This window comes from Triticum urartu, chromosome 5 (assembly GCF_003073215.2).
Source record: "Triticum urartu cultivar G1812 chromosome 5, Tu2.1, whole genome shotgun sequence".
Classification (NCBI taxonomy): Eukaryota; Viridiplantae; Streptophyta; class Magnoliopsida; order Poales; family Poaceae; genus Triticum; species Triticum urartu.
In genome coordinates, this window is record NC_053026.1 from 517,598,580 (window position 1) to 517,612,051 (window position 13,472).

Consider the following 13,472-nt stretch of genomic DNA (forward strand, 5'->3'; position numbering starts at 1 on the left):
GAGTGAGTCTCGGCCAGCAGCACTTGACAAGCTGGATGCCGGGGCGTATTGAGCTGCTGCATCCAACCCTCTCGGCTAGCTGTGGCGCTGACGAAGCAAACTCTGTTGGGTAAATTAGATGTCTGGTGTGTTGGAGCAGGCGCAGCCAGCACACAAGAGCGGAATACAACCATTGTGCTCATCACCACCAGCGCAGAAGAGCAGAGTGTAGCCAGTGCCCACAACACCGCCAGCGCACAAGCGTAGCATGGCCATTGCGCTTTGTGTCGCCTCCACCACCAGTGCCGAAGAGCGTAGCAGGGCCATTGTGCTTGCCGCCGCCTCCTCCTCCTCCACCACCACCGACGCACAAGAGCATAGTTCGGCCATCGTTTGTTATACCCAGAAAAACCTTAAAGAAACAACTTATACAGTACGTGTTATTCATTCCGAAGGACACATTGGATGCCAGACAAGAGCCATGTGTGACATCTCATCTAGGAGGTGTTACCGTGTCACCGGACTGCATGCCAAGCAGGTGCAAGTCAAGTCAACCACCCAAGTTTGCACTAGCTAGTTTCCAAACAAGTTGCGGGTCAACGGCCAGCCACCATTTTCTTTTCACTATAAGCTGAGCTCACGAGATATATATCCTTGAAAACAAGCATTTAGTTAGCAAAGATGAAACGTAACTCCTCTTCGTCCTAGCCATCTTGGCCGCCCTGTCAGCCTCAACAAACATGTCATCGCAGATTAGTGCGCTAGGTATGCAGCCAAAAAAAAAGCGCCGAAAGTTGGTGTGCCGGTGAAACGACAGGGCAAAATACCTCCGGCGCCGGACCCATCCCGTGCTAGGATCTCGTCGGTGCCAAGGCCACCACCTCCGCCGGTAGGACTGGTGAGCGGGATGGAATCATTGCGCGCGCCGCCTCCACCACCAACGCAAAAGAGCATGGTGCAATCAATGCCCTTGACACCACCTCCACCACGAGAGCATGACATGACCGTTGCGCTTGCCTCTGCCTCGCCGGAGGTGCAAAAGAGGCTAGCGTGGCCATTGCACCTCCCGGCGCCTCCACCACTAGTGCAAAAGAGCACAAGTCGGCCATTGCGCTTGTGGCCACCTCCACCACGAGCAACATATCGCGAGACCACAGGGCCATTTGATCATGCATTTGCTCCTCAGCTACCATTCTATTCCACTAGCCCTTAAGCCTCCGTATGGTCAATCTCATAGAATGCATTTAGCATCTATACGCGGCATGTTGTTATTTTGACAAATAAAGCTCCTCAAGTCGAGATTCATTACCCATATGTCCAATTTGTCCAAATAAAGCTCCTCAAAATGTTGTTATGTGCATGGAATAGTTCTTTTCCCTTCCTTCAGGAACAAGTAGAGGATATAGCATCTGCTGACAACTCTTGGAATTGTTTGCTAAGCCAGATTTTATCTCTCTGCTATTGCTATTGGATGCCTATTTCTTCCTATTTCTTGATCAAGCATTCAGCACAGCTAACCATTGTTTTTGTCATCATCCACATTAAAGATCATCTCTAAACTACGTAAGGAGTAGATTTTTGGAAGGAAGGGGCACAAGGCTCAGAATTGGAGTTGAATAGCATAATCTCTGAGGTATGAAGTAGACGCTATAACTGCAAACTGAACTTACCCTTAGCAAGAACAACCGAAGCCAACTAAATTAACAGAAAAACGAATTTTACTCTTCAGAGCTCATTTCTCTTATTTCATTTTGAGTCAACTGAAAGTAATTCAAAACTTATGAAAGTTGAAACCTCATCTAAACTTATAAACGTCGTCTACATATGCAAGTTGATCTACTGGATACAGAATATCCACTTGTCTTCATTTAGATGAAAAGACAAGTTGATTTACTAGGTACAGAATATCCACTTGTTCATTCAGATGAAAGGATACTATGTAGTTATTTGAGTACTGCATAGCCTAGAAAACATTATCCTAAATGATTACTGGGGATTAATGAAATATACTTGCCATGCTTGATCCAGAAGACCTAAACTGAACAAACAAGACTTCAAAACTATTATTTTGACTTCTGGGCATCCATAGGAAATTTCTTTTGCCTTTTGATAAAGTTGGGGTTTGTTTTAACTCACACAAAAATACTTATAGAACATGTAACGAAAAAGAACTACTCCCTCTGTTCCTAAATATATTCATCTTTCTTTCTTAACTGTTGATGTGATGCATAATGGAAGCAGTTAAGAAAGAAAGATGAATACTAGAAGAATCTATTGGCTGTAGACCATAGGGACTCTAGAAATCAACGTGATGACCGGTTGATACAGAAGTGATTAATAAAGTTGATTATGCATCACATCACCAGTGTCATATGAGTATCGTGAAAAAGCCCTCTGATTAATGAATGCCTGTTGTTTTACCCACTTTCCTGCATCCCGCATCAATGGGCTGAATATCCTGAAAATATATATTAACGCTATGATCTCAAGTTAGTTGAATCAATAAGCTAAAATTACTAACGGGGATGAAGAAGCACCAGTTCGGGACCTTGCATGCTTAATGATTCATCAGAATTAAGTTCTTAGTTTTCAAAGTCATCGTTACCCGTTTCAGATGTAAAACCAAGCAGAAGGAAACCAACTACCATAGTGTGTGTGTGTGTGTGTGTGGGGGGGGGGGGGGGGGGGGGGGGGGGGGCGGGAAATGTTACAGAGGATAAGACCGAGACAAATCATAAAAAGACGAGCAATGAAAAGATAAAAAAGAGTAGATTCACAGCAGACAAGTATCAAGCCAAGAAGCAAAGGGGTTCTCAACACTCAACTCGGTGATGCACAGTGAAATAGCATCCTCCGGGAAGATAAGAGGCTCATGATTTGGTCTCTTGCCAAATAGTCATACTGATGTTATATCCACACATTACCCATAGCTTATATCCTACAAGTATTTGAAACTAGCAGATGATGTTATCTCCACACCGTCCAAAAACTGAAGTATCAGCACATATAAACATGAGCGCATCTCATCAGAAGAAATACACCATCGTCATTCCAAAGAGGTTGGTTCAACTTATCATCGCGTCTCTCTTTCTGCCCTTCTCCTGTAGCCATCAATGCCGTCACTTATCCTTAAGATACAACCTCTTGCAGTTTTCTATTCTGCAGCTAGCTAGAGACTTCTTCTCGCCCTCGATATATAGATAGTAGAAATGCCTCTATCTCTGCAACTTTTGCCCCAATGCCATTAATCAGAGCTTCCTTATATGATCGAATGCGGTGACAAGAACAGAGGGAGTTTCTTCTGTGACCACAGGACCATCATCCACCAAATTGTCTCCGGTAACTTTGGTTTCTAAATCCTCCTGAGGTATAAAATGATTTCCGTGTAAGTAAGGATTCAAGTGTTTGTATAGACAAATCGTGCAAAGGTTATAGACTCCGATGCTATGAAATAGATCTTTATATATAAAAAAGGTACAGTACAAGATAGATATTTATAGAAAATGGTACAAGACAGATTTATTTAGCAATGACCAAAAGCAAGGGAAGTGAAATAGTATACTTGTCAAACCAACACCCTATAATGGTCAAGATTACAAAGCATTGTGTAGACAACATTTTAGTGAAGAGAAATTCCTAGCCTAAGATACTATTAATGCAGATATCACAAAAGCTGCACAAACCACATGGAAAAAGCTAAAATAGTGTATACAATCTGCAATTGAGCATAGCACGTATGATTTACTGCTGGTGCTATTGTAACTGGACTCAGCATGAAGCCATTGCTGTGTAACCTAACTCAATAACAGTTGACCAGAATTGCAAAATGTGAAACTGATGGCAGATTTTCATAGCTATATATACAACATCCATCATATTCCTTTCAAGTAACTTAAATGCATACAATATATATGGACCAAACGTCTGGAGAAATTTGACCAGCATGTTCAAGCAAGGGAGAGCTCACCTTGTTTCCTACCAAAGAAGGAGGCCATGCCATGATGTAGGGGTGGATATTGTGGTCCCGTGTATGATTGAAGAGCTTGTTTACATTCTCTGTTTCCGAGCAGAAGGATATGAGGCACTCAGTGTACCTATCATAATCAATAGTCAGGAACACAAACCCATCGATGACCGCCACAACCTCCACCGTAACGTCATGGTCTTTTGAACACATAGTGGCATTGATCAACGTGTTCAGCAGGAAAACCTTGTGCGGCATCCATTTGTTAACACCGTCACCGTCGGCGCTCCACAGCCAAACAGCAAGCGTTCCTTTGTCTGCATAGACGTCATCTATGCAAGCCAAGCAGACATTCCCATCCTTGGTCCAACCAAGTTCAACTTGTGTAGGGTCTATGTCTTTCAAGGGTGGCGGCACATCAATTCAACGTAATTGCGGCGTTGCAGTGTTGAGCACGACCGTTTACAATTGGTTTCTGATATACCTACATGATAACCTATCATGTTGATTCACAAGTGTAGCAAAGTAGGCATTGTTGTCGCCTCCGTCCTCCCCGGGTTGCGCCGTCAACAATTCTACCCATGAGAAACCCTGCCACTCCCTGCTGTCTGATGAGAAGACAGAGAGGCGAACTCGTGCGCGCCCCCCTTGCGGGCGATGGACATAGACCACATGGAATGACCTCTAGTCCTCTCCGGCGGAGAAGATGATGCGGAAACGAAGGAAGCGGGGATGGCAGGTCTCTCGAGGCGGACCCGAGAAGATGTCCAGCGCCTGGGACGTGGATTTTTAGAACATCTGCACCCGGGCCCTGCTATCCTGCCTGTCCAATATTGCTTTAAGATATGTGCAACACAACTAACTTGCTATATGAAATTTTCTCTTTTTTGCTTCTCTCACATAAAACATGTCTTGAAGTTCAAACCTTCGTAACGTGACAAAGCTTTATATCTAGAATATAGGATAAATCTTTCAGAATTTTTTATCAAATATAAATATACAAAATATGATTTTTTAATGTAGAAAATCATAATTTATATATTTATATTTGACCAAAAAATCTGAAGATTTATCCTAGATTCTAGATAGAAAACTTTGCCACGCTGCAAAGGTTTAAACTTCAAAACATGTTTTATGCGAGAGAAACAAAAAAAAGAAATGTGTTTACACGAATTGCGATGCACAAAATAGATGGCTAGATAAGGAGGACTTGGATGCAGGTGTTCTATTATATGTTTTCGCCAGCGCCTGCGTGAGAGGGTTGTAGGCAGCGATCTGCTTGGTGCGCGTGTTCTGGAGGACGACGTAGCCGCAGCGGCAGTCTCTGATCTCCCACCCTGGGTTGCCACTGTCTTCCGGGAGGCGGGTGAGGTGGAAATCGGCGCCCCGGACGGCGGCCGTGGGTCCGGGTCGGAGCGGCTGCGGAGGGGGAGGAAGGTAGGCAGGCATGCATGGTTTATGCCATGGCCAAGGGTCGTCGAAGAATCCAAGGATTTCGGGGGGGGGGGGGGGGGGGGGGGGGGGGGGGGGGGGGGGGGGGGGGGCGCCTGGAAGCGGCGGAGGACGAACGGACGGCGCGGAGGAAGGTGCGGCAGGCGAGGGCGGCGCGGACGAGGCTCGGTAGGGAAGGGAGACGGAGGAAGATCTCGCGGAGGAGATCATCAGCTATAGCGGTGATGGCGGTGGTGGTAGCCGCCGGGCCATACTTCGCCGGCGCCAGCGACGCAGAAGGTGGCTCTAGCTGCGAGGCCATGGCTGTCGATGTCGAGCGGCGTCCGGCAACGGATTTTCATCTTGGACGAACGCCGGCAGAAGCACTGTTGATACAGACGGGTCGTTGAAATCGGAACCGATACAAACTCTTTTCTTGGTTGAAACCTATACAAAGAGCATCTCCAATGGTTTCATAACCGTAAAATAGCCTAAACGTTTTACATTATGGAACGAAGGGAGTACGATTTAAAGATGAAAGTATGTAAAATAATTGTGGTTTAAAGATTGAATAAAAAAAAGCTCTCCAACGGTTCCTATACGCGTAAATTTTTTACGTGATACTACATAATCTCCACAAAAAACCCTCCACCTACGGAGCGAAGATCTTCCAGTAAACTTTGATATCGTGCACATCTTTAAAGGCGTCCATAAAAAAGGAAGGTTTGTATTGTCCTCTAGGGGTTTCGTGAAACTCAATGTTGACGCATCTTTTGACTATCATATGCTGAAGGGTAGGATGGGGGCAATCTTACCAGACGACAAAGGTAGTTTTATTGCAGGAGGAAATGAAAAGATCGACCATTGCATGAATGTTCTGATGGTAGAAGCTTTAGCTCTCAAATTTGAACTAACATTAGCGCAAAGAGCGGGATGCAATCGATTAATCATCAACTCAGATAATCTGGATGTGATTGAGACCATGCAGGACGGAGGACAATCTACGGGTTCGGCGGCGGCAATTTTCGATGACTGCTTTTCACTATGCATGTGATTTTATCATGACTAGATTCAAAGATTGTAATAGAGCTAGACGCAAATAAAGTAACACATGAACTTGCTAGATTAGCTAGATTTTCTTTAACTTCGAATTGGTTTTATGGAGCCTTTAAATGAAATTGTAATTCGATGTACTAATTATGTCTAATGAATAAAGTTTCGTTTTAAATAAAAAAACTTTGATATGATGCAACCGCTGAAGTTTAAGGGCGCCTTTAAGTTCGTGTTCATCCCTGCCTCATCCCACCACCACCCCACACCGCCGTCGGTCGGAGGAACCGGGACGTCCACCCACACCGCCCCGCCGACTAGGTGTCTGTCCAAGGACCGGCTGCGCCTCCCCACACCACCCTGTCGTTGTTTGGATGTACCGGTTGTTGGAAATATGCCCTAGAGGCAATAATAAAAGCGTTATTATTATATTTCTTTGTTCATGATAATTGTCATTATTCATGCTATAACTGTATTATCCGGAAATCGTAATACACGTGTGAATACATAGACCATAATATGTCCCTAATAAGCCTCTAGTTGACTAGCTCGTTGATCAACAGATAGTCATGATTTCCTGGCTATGGACATTGGATGTCATTGATAACGGGATCACATCATTAGGAGAATGATGTGATGGACAAGACCTAATCTTAAGCATAGCACAAAGATCGTGTAGTTCGTTTGCTAGAGCTTTTCCAATGTCAAGTATCTTTTCCTTTAACCATGAGATCGTGTAACTCCCGGATACCGTAGGAGTGCTTTGGGTGTATCAAACGTCACAACGTAACTGGGTGACTATAAAGGTGCACTACAGGTATCTCCGAAAGTGTCTGTTGGGTTGACACGGATCGAGACTGGGATTTGTCACTCCATATAACGGAGAGGTATCACTGGGCCCACTCAGTAATACATCATCATTATGAGCTCAAGGTGACCAAGTGGTTGATCACGGGATCATGCATTACGGTACGAGTAAAGTGACTTACCGGTAACGAGACTGAACAAGGTATTGGGATACCAACGATCGAGTCTCGGGCAAGTAACATACCGATTGACAAAGGGAATTGTATACGGGGTTGATTAATCCTCGACATCGTGGTTCATCCGATGAGATCATCGTGGAGCATGTGGGAGCCATCATGGGTATCCAGATCCCGCTGTTGGTTATTGACCGGAGAGTCGTCCGGTCATGTCTGCATGTCTCCCGAACCCGTAGGTCTACACACTTAAGGTTCGGTGACGCTAGGGTTGTGAAGATATGTATATGCAGTAACCCGAATGTTGTTCGGAGTCCCGGATGAGATCCCGGACGTCACGAGGAGTTCCGGAATGGTCCGGAGGTAAAGATTATATATAGGAAGTGCTGTTTCGGCCATCGGGACAAGTTTCGGGGTTATCGGTATTGTACCGGGACCACCGGAGGGGTCCCGGGGGCCCACCGGGTGGGGCCACCTGTCCCGGGGGGCCACATGGGCTGTAGGGGGTGCGCCTTGGCCTGTATGGGCCAAGGGCACCAGCCCCTATAGGCCCATGCGCCTAGGGTTTCCATATGGGAGGAGTCCCACTAGTGGAAGGCACCCCTGAGTGCCTTGGGGGGGAGGGAAACCTCCCCTGGCCGCCGCACCAAGGAGATTAGATCTCCTGGGCTGGCGCACCATCCCCCCTTGGCCCTCCTATATATAGTGGGGGAGAGGAGGGATTTCATACCTCAGCCTTTGGTGCTTCCTCTCTCCCCGTTACGTCTCTCTCTCGTAGTATAGGCGAAGCCCTGCTACTGTGACGCCCTGCATCCACCACCACGCCGTCGTGCTGCTGGATCTTCATCAACCTCTCTTCCCCCCTTGCTGGATCAAGAAAGGAGGAGACGTCATCCGTTCCGTACGTGTGTTGAACGCGGAGGCATCGTCCGTTCGGTGCTAAGATCATCGGTGATTTGAATCACGTCGTGTTCGACTACATCATCCCCGTTCTTTGAACGCTTCCGCTCGCGATCTACAAGGTATTAGATGCATCTCAATCACTCGTTGCTAGATGAACTCCTAGATGGATCTTGGTGAAACCGTAGAAATTTTTTTGTTTTCTGCAACGTTCCCCAACAGTGGCATCATGAGCTAGGTCTATGCGTAGTTCTTCTTGCTCGAGTAGAACACAATTTGTTGTGGGCGTAGATGTTTCAACTTTCTTGCCGCTACTAGTCTTATCTTGCTTCAACGGAATTGTGGGATGAAGCGGCCCGGACCAACCTTACACGTATGCTTACGTGAGACCGGTTCCACGACTAACATGCAAGTTGCATAAGTGGCTGGCGGGTGTCTGTCTTCTCCTACTTTAGTTGGAGCGGATTCGATGAACAGGGTCCTTAATGAAGGGTAAATAGAAGTTGACCAAATCACGTTGTGCTTAACGTAGGTAAAGACGTTCTGCTAGAACCTACTTCAGCCACGTAAACTTGCAAAACAATTAGAGGACGTCTAACTTTTTTTGCAGCAAGTGCTTTGTGATATGATATGGCCAAGTTGTGATGAATGATGAATGATCTATATGTGATGTATGAGATGTTCATGCTATTTAGTACAAGGAATCACAACTTACATGTCGATGAGTATGACGGTGACAGGATGATCATGGAGCCCCAAGATGGAGATCAAAGGAGCTATGTGATATTGGCCATATCATGTCACTATTATTATTTGATTGCATGTGATGTTTATCATGTTTTGCATCTTGTTTACTTAGAACGACGGTAGTAAATAAGATGATCCCTTACAACAATTTCAAGAAGTGTTCTCCCCTAACTGTGCACCGTTGCTACAGTTCGTCGTTTCGAAGCACCACGTTGTAAGTTCGTCGTTGCATAGATCCTTACATTCACATACAACGGGTGTAAGACAGTTTTCTGTTGGGGAACGTAGCAGAAATTCAAAATTTTCCTACGTATCACCAAGATCTATCTATGGAGAAACAGCAACGAGGGGAAGGAGAGTGCATCTACATACCCTTGTAGATCGCTAAGCGGAAGCGTTCAAGTGAACGGGGTTGATGGAGTCGTACTCGTCGTGATTCAAATCACCGATGATCAAGTGCCGAACGCACGGCACCTCCGCGTTCAACACACGTACAGCCCGGAGACGTCTCCCATGCCTTGATCCAGCAAGGAGGAGGGAGAGGTTGATGGAGATCCAGCAGCACGACGGCGTGGTGGAAGTAGCGGGATTCCAACAGGGCTTCGCTAAGCGCTGCGGGAGGAGAAGATGTGTCACGGGAGGGAGAGGGAGGCGCCAGGCCTTAGATTGGTTTGCTCCTCCTTTTCCCCAACTATATATAGGAGGTCCAAGGGGGGGTGCGCAGCCTAGGAGATCTAATCTCCTAGGTGCGGCGGCCAGGGGAGGTTTCCCTCCCCCCCAAGGCACTTAGGGGTGCCTTCCACTAGTGGGACTCCTCCCATATGGAAACCCTAGGCGCATGGGCCTATAGGGGCTGGTGCCCTTGGCCCATATAGGCCAAGGCGCACCCCCTACAGCCCATGTGGCCCCCCGGGATAGGTGGCCCCACCCGGTGGGCCCCCGGGACCCCTCCGGTGGTCCCGGTACAATACCGATAACCCCGAAACTTGTCCCGATGGCCGAAACAGTACTTCCTATATATAATACTTTACCTCCGGACCATTCCGGAACTCCTCGTGACGTCCGGGATCTCATCCGGGACTCCGAACAACATTCGGGTTACTGCATATACATATCTTCACAACCCTAGCGTCACCGAACCTTAAGTGTGTAGACCCTACGGGTTCGGGAGACATGCAGACATGACCGGGACGACTCTCCGGTCAATAACCAACAGCGGGATCTGGATACCCATGATGGCTCCCACATGCTCCACGATGATCTCATCGGATGAACCACGATGTCGAGGATTAATCAACCCCGTATACAATTCCCTTTGTCAATCGGTATGTTACTTGCCCGAGACTCGATCGTTGGTATCCCAATACCTTGTTCAGTCTCGTTACCGGTAAGTCACTTTACTCGTACCGTAATGCATGATCCCGTGATCAACCACTTGGTCACCTTGAGCTCATAATGATGATGCATTACCGAGTGGGCCCAGTGATACCTCTCCGTTATATGGAGTGACAAATCCCAGTCTCGATCCGTGTCAACCCAACAGACACTTTCGGAGATACCTGTAGTGCACATTTATAGTCACCCAGTTACGTTGTGACGTTTGATACACCCAAAGCACTCTTACGGTATCCGGGAGTTACACGATCTCATGGTCAAAGGAAAAGATACTTGACATTGGAAAAGCTCTAGCAAACGAACTACACGATCTTTGTGCTATGCTTAAGATTAGGTCTTGTCCATCACATCATTCTCCTAATGATGTGATCCCGTTATCAATGACATCCAATGTCCATAGCCAGGAAATCATGACTATCTGTTGATCAACGAGCTAGTCAACTAGAGGCTTACTAGGGACATATTATGGTCTATGTATTCACACGTGTATTACGATTTCCGGATAATACAGTTATAGCATGAATAATGACAATTATCATGAACAAAGAAATATAATAATAACACTTTTATTATTGCCTCTAGGGCATATTTCCAACAGTCTCCCACTTGCACTAGAGTCAATAATCTAGTTACATTGTGATGAATCGAACACCCATGGAATTCTGGTGTTGATCATGTTTTGCCCTAGGGAGAGGTTTAGTCAACGGATCTGCTATATTCAGGTCCGTATGTACTTTACAAATCTCTATGTCTCCATCTTGAACATTTTCACGAATGGAGTTGAAGCGACGCTTGATGTGCCTTGTCTTCTTGTGAAACCTGGGCTCCTTGGCAAGTGCAATAGCTCCAGTGTTGTCACAAAAGAGTTTGATTGGCCCCGACGCATTGGGTATGACTCCTAGGTCGGTGATGAACTCCTTCACCCATATTGCTTCATGTGCTGCCTCTGAGGCTGCCATGTACTCCGCTTCACATGTAGATCCCGCCACGACGCTCTGTTTGCAGCTGCACCAGCTCACTGCTCCACCATTCAACATATACACGTATCCGGTTTGTGACTTAGAGTCATCCAGATCTGTGTCGAAGCTAGCGTCGTAGTAACCCTTTACGACGAGCTCTTCGTCACCTCCATAAACGAGAAAAATTTCCTTAGTCCTTTTTAGGTACTTCAGGATATTCTTGACCGCTGTCCAGTGTTCCTTGCCGGGATTACTTTGGTACCTTCCTACCAAACTTACGGCAAGGTTTACACCAGGTCTGGTACACAGCATGGCATACATAATAGAACCTATGGCTGAGGCATAGGGGATGACACTCATCTCTTCTATATCTTCTGTCGTGGTCGGGCATTGAGCCGAGCTCAATTTCACACCTTGTAACACAGGTAAGAACCCCTTCTTAGAATGATCCATATTGAACTTCTTCAATATCTTATCAAGGTATGTGCTTTGTGAAAGACCTATGAGGCGTCTCGATCTATCTCTATAGATCTTGATGCCTAATATATAAGCAGCTTCTCCAAGGTCCTTCATTGAAAAACTCTTATTCAAGTAGGCCTTGATGCTGTCCAAGAGTTCTATATCATTTCCCATCAAAAGTATGTCATCTACATATAATATGAGAAATGCTACAGAGCTCCCACTCACTTTCTTGTAAACGCAGGCTTCTCCATAAGTCTGCGTAAACCCAAACGCTTTGATCATCTCATCAAAGCGAATGTTCCAACTCCGAGATGCTTGCACCAGCCCATAAATCGAGCGTTGGAGCTTGCACACCTTGTCAGCATTCTTAGGATCGACAAAACCTTCCGGCTGCATCATATACAATTCTTCCTTAAGGAAACCATTAAGGAATGCCGTTTTGACGTCCATTTGCCATATTTCATAATCATAGAATGCGGCAACTGCTAACATGATTCGGACGGACTTTAGCTTCGCTACCGGTGAGAAAGTCTCATCGTAGTCAACCCCTTGAACTTGTCGATAACCCTTAGCGACAAGCCGAGCTTTATAGATGGTCACATTACCATCCGCGTCTGTCTTCTTCTTGAAGATCCATTTATTTTCTATGGCTCGCCGTTCAACGGGCAAGTCAGTCAAAGTCCATACTTCGTTTTCATACATGGATCCTATCTCGGATTTCATGGCTTCTAGCCATTTGTCGGAATCCGGGCCTGCCATCGCTTCTTCATAGTTCGAAGGTTCACCGTTGTCTAACAACATGATTTCCAAGACAGGGTTGCCGTACCACTCTGGTGCGGAACGTGTCCTCGTGGACCTTCGAATTTCAGTAGGAGCTTGATCAGAAGTATCTTGATCATCATCAATAACTTCCTCTCTAGTCGGTGCAGGCACCTCAGGAACATTTTCTTGAGTTGCGCCATTTACCGGTTCAAGAGGCAATACTTCATCAAGTTCTACTTTCCTCCCACTTACTTCTTTCGAGAGAAACTCTTTCTCCAGAAAGAGTCCGTCTTTGGCAACAAAGATCTTGCCTTCGGATCTTAGGTAGAAGGTATACCCAATAGTTTCTTTAGGGTATCCTATGAAGACGCATTTTTCCGACTTGGGTTCGAGCTTTTCAGGTTGAAGTTTCTTGACATAAGCATCGCATCCCCAAACTTTTAGAAACGAAAGCTTAGGTTTCTTCCCAAACCATAATTCATACGGTGTTGTCTCAACGGATTTCGACGGAGCCCTATTTAAAGTGAATGCAGCAGTCTCTAAAGCATAGCCCCAAAAAGATAGCGGTAAATCGGTAAGAGACATCATAGATCGCACCATATCTAATAGAGTGCGATTACGACGTTCGGACACACCGTTACGCTGAGGTGTTCCAGGCGGCGTGAGTTGTGAAACTATTCCACATTTTCTTAAGTGTGTGCCAAATTCGTGACTCAAGTATTCTCCTCCACGATCTGATCGTAGAAACTTGATTTTCCTGTCACGTTGATTTTCAACCTCACTCTGAAATTCCTTGAACTTTTCAAAGGTTTCAGACTTGTGTTTCATTAAGTAGACATACCC

At 46.0% G+C, this 13,472-nt stretch overlaps 2 pseudogenes; both read right to left on the reverse strand.

Moving 5' to 3' along the window:
* Nucleotides 1–2,778: 2,778 nt before the first annotated feature.
* LOC125507271 lies at nucleotides 2,779–4,405 on the reverse strand (annotated as a pseudogene).
* Nucleotides 4,406–5,107: 702 nt separating this feature from the next.
* Nucleotides 5,108–5,696, reverse strand: LOC125507272 (annotated as a pseudogene).
* Between the last annotated feature and the right edge of the window lie 7,776 nt (nucleotides 5,697–13,472).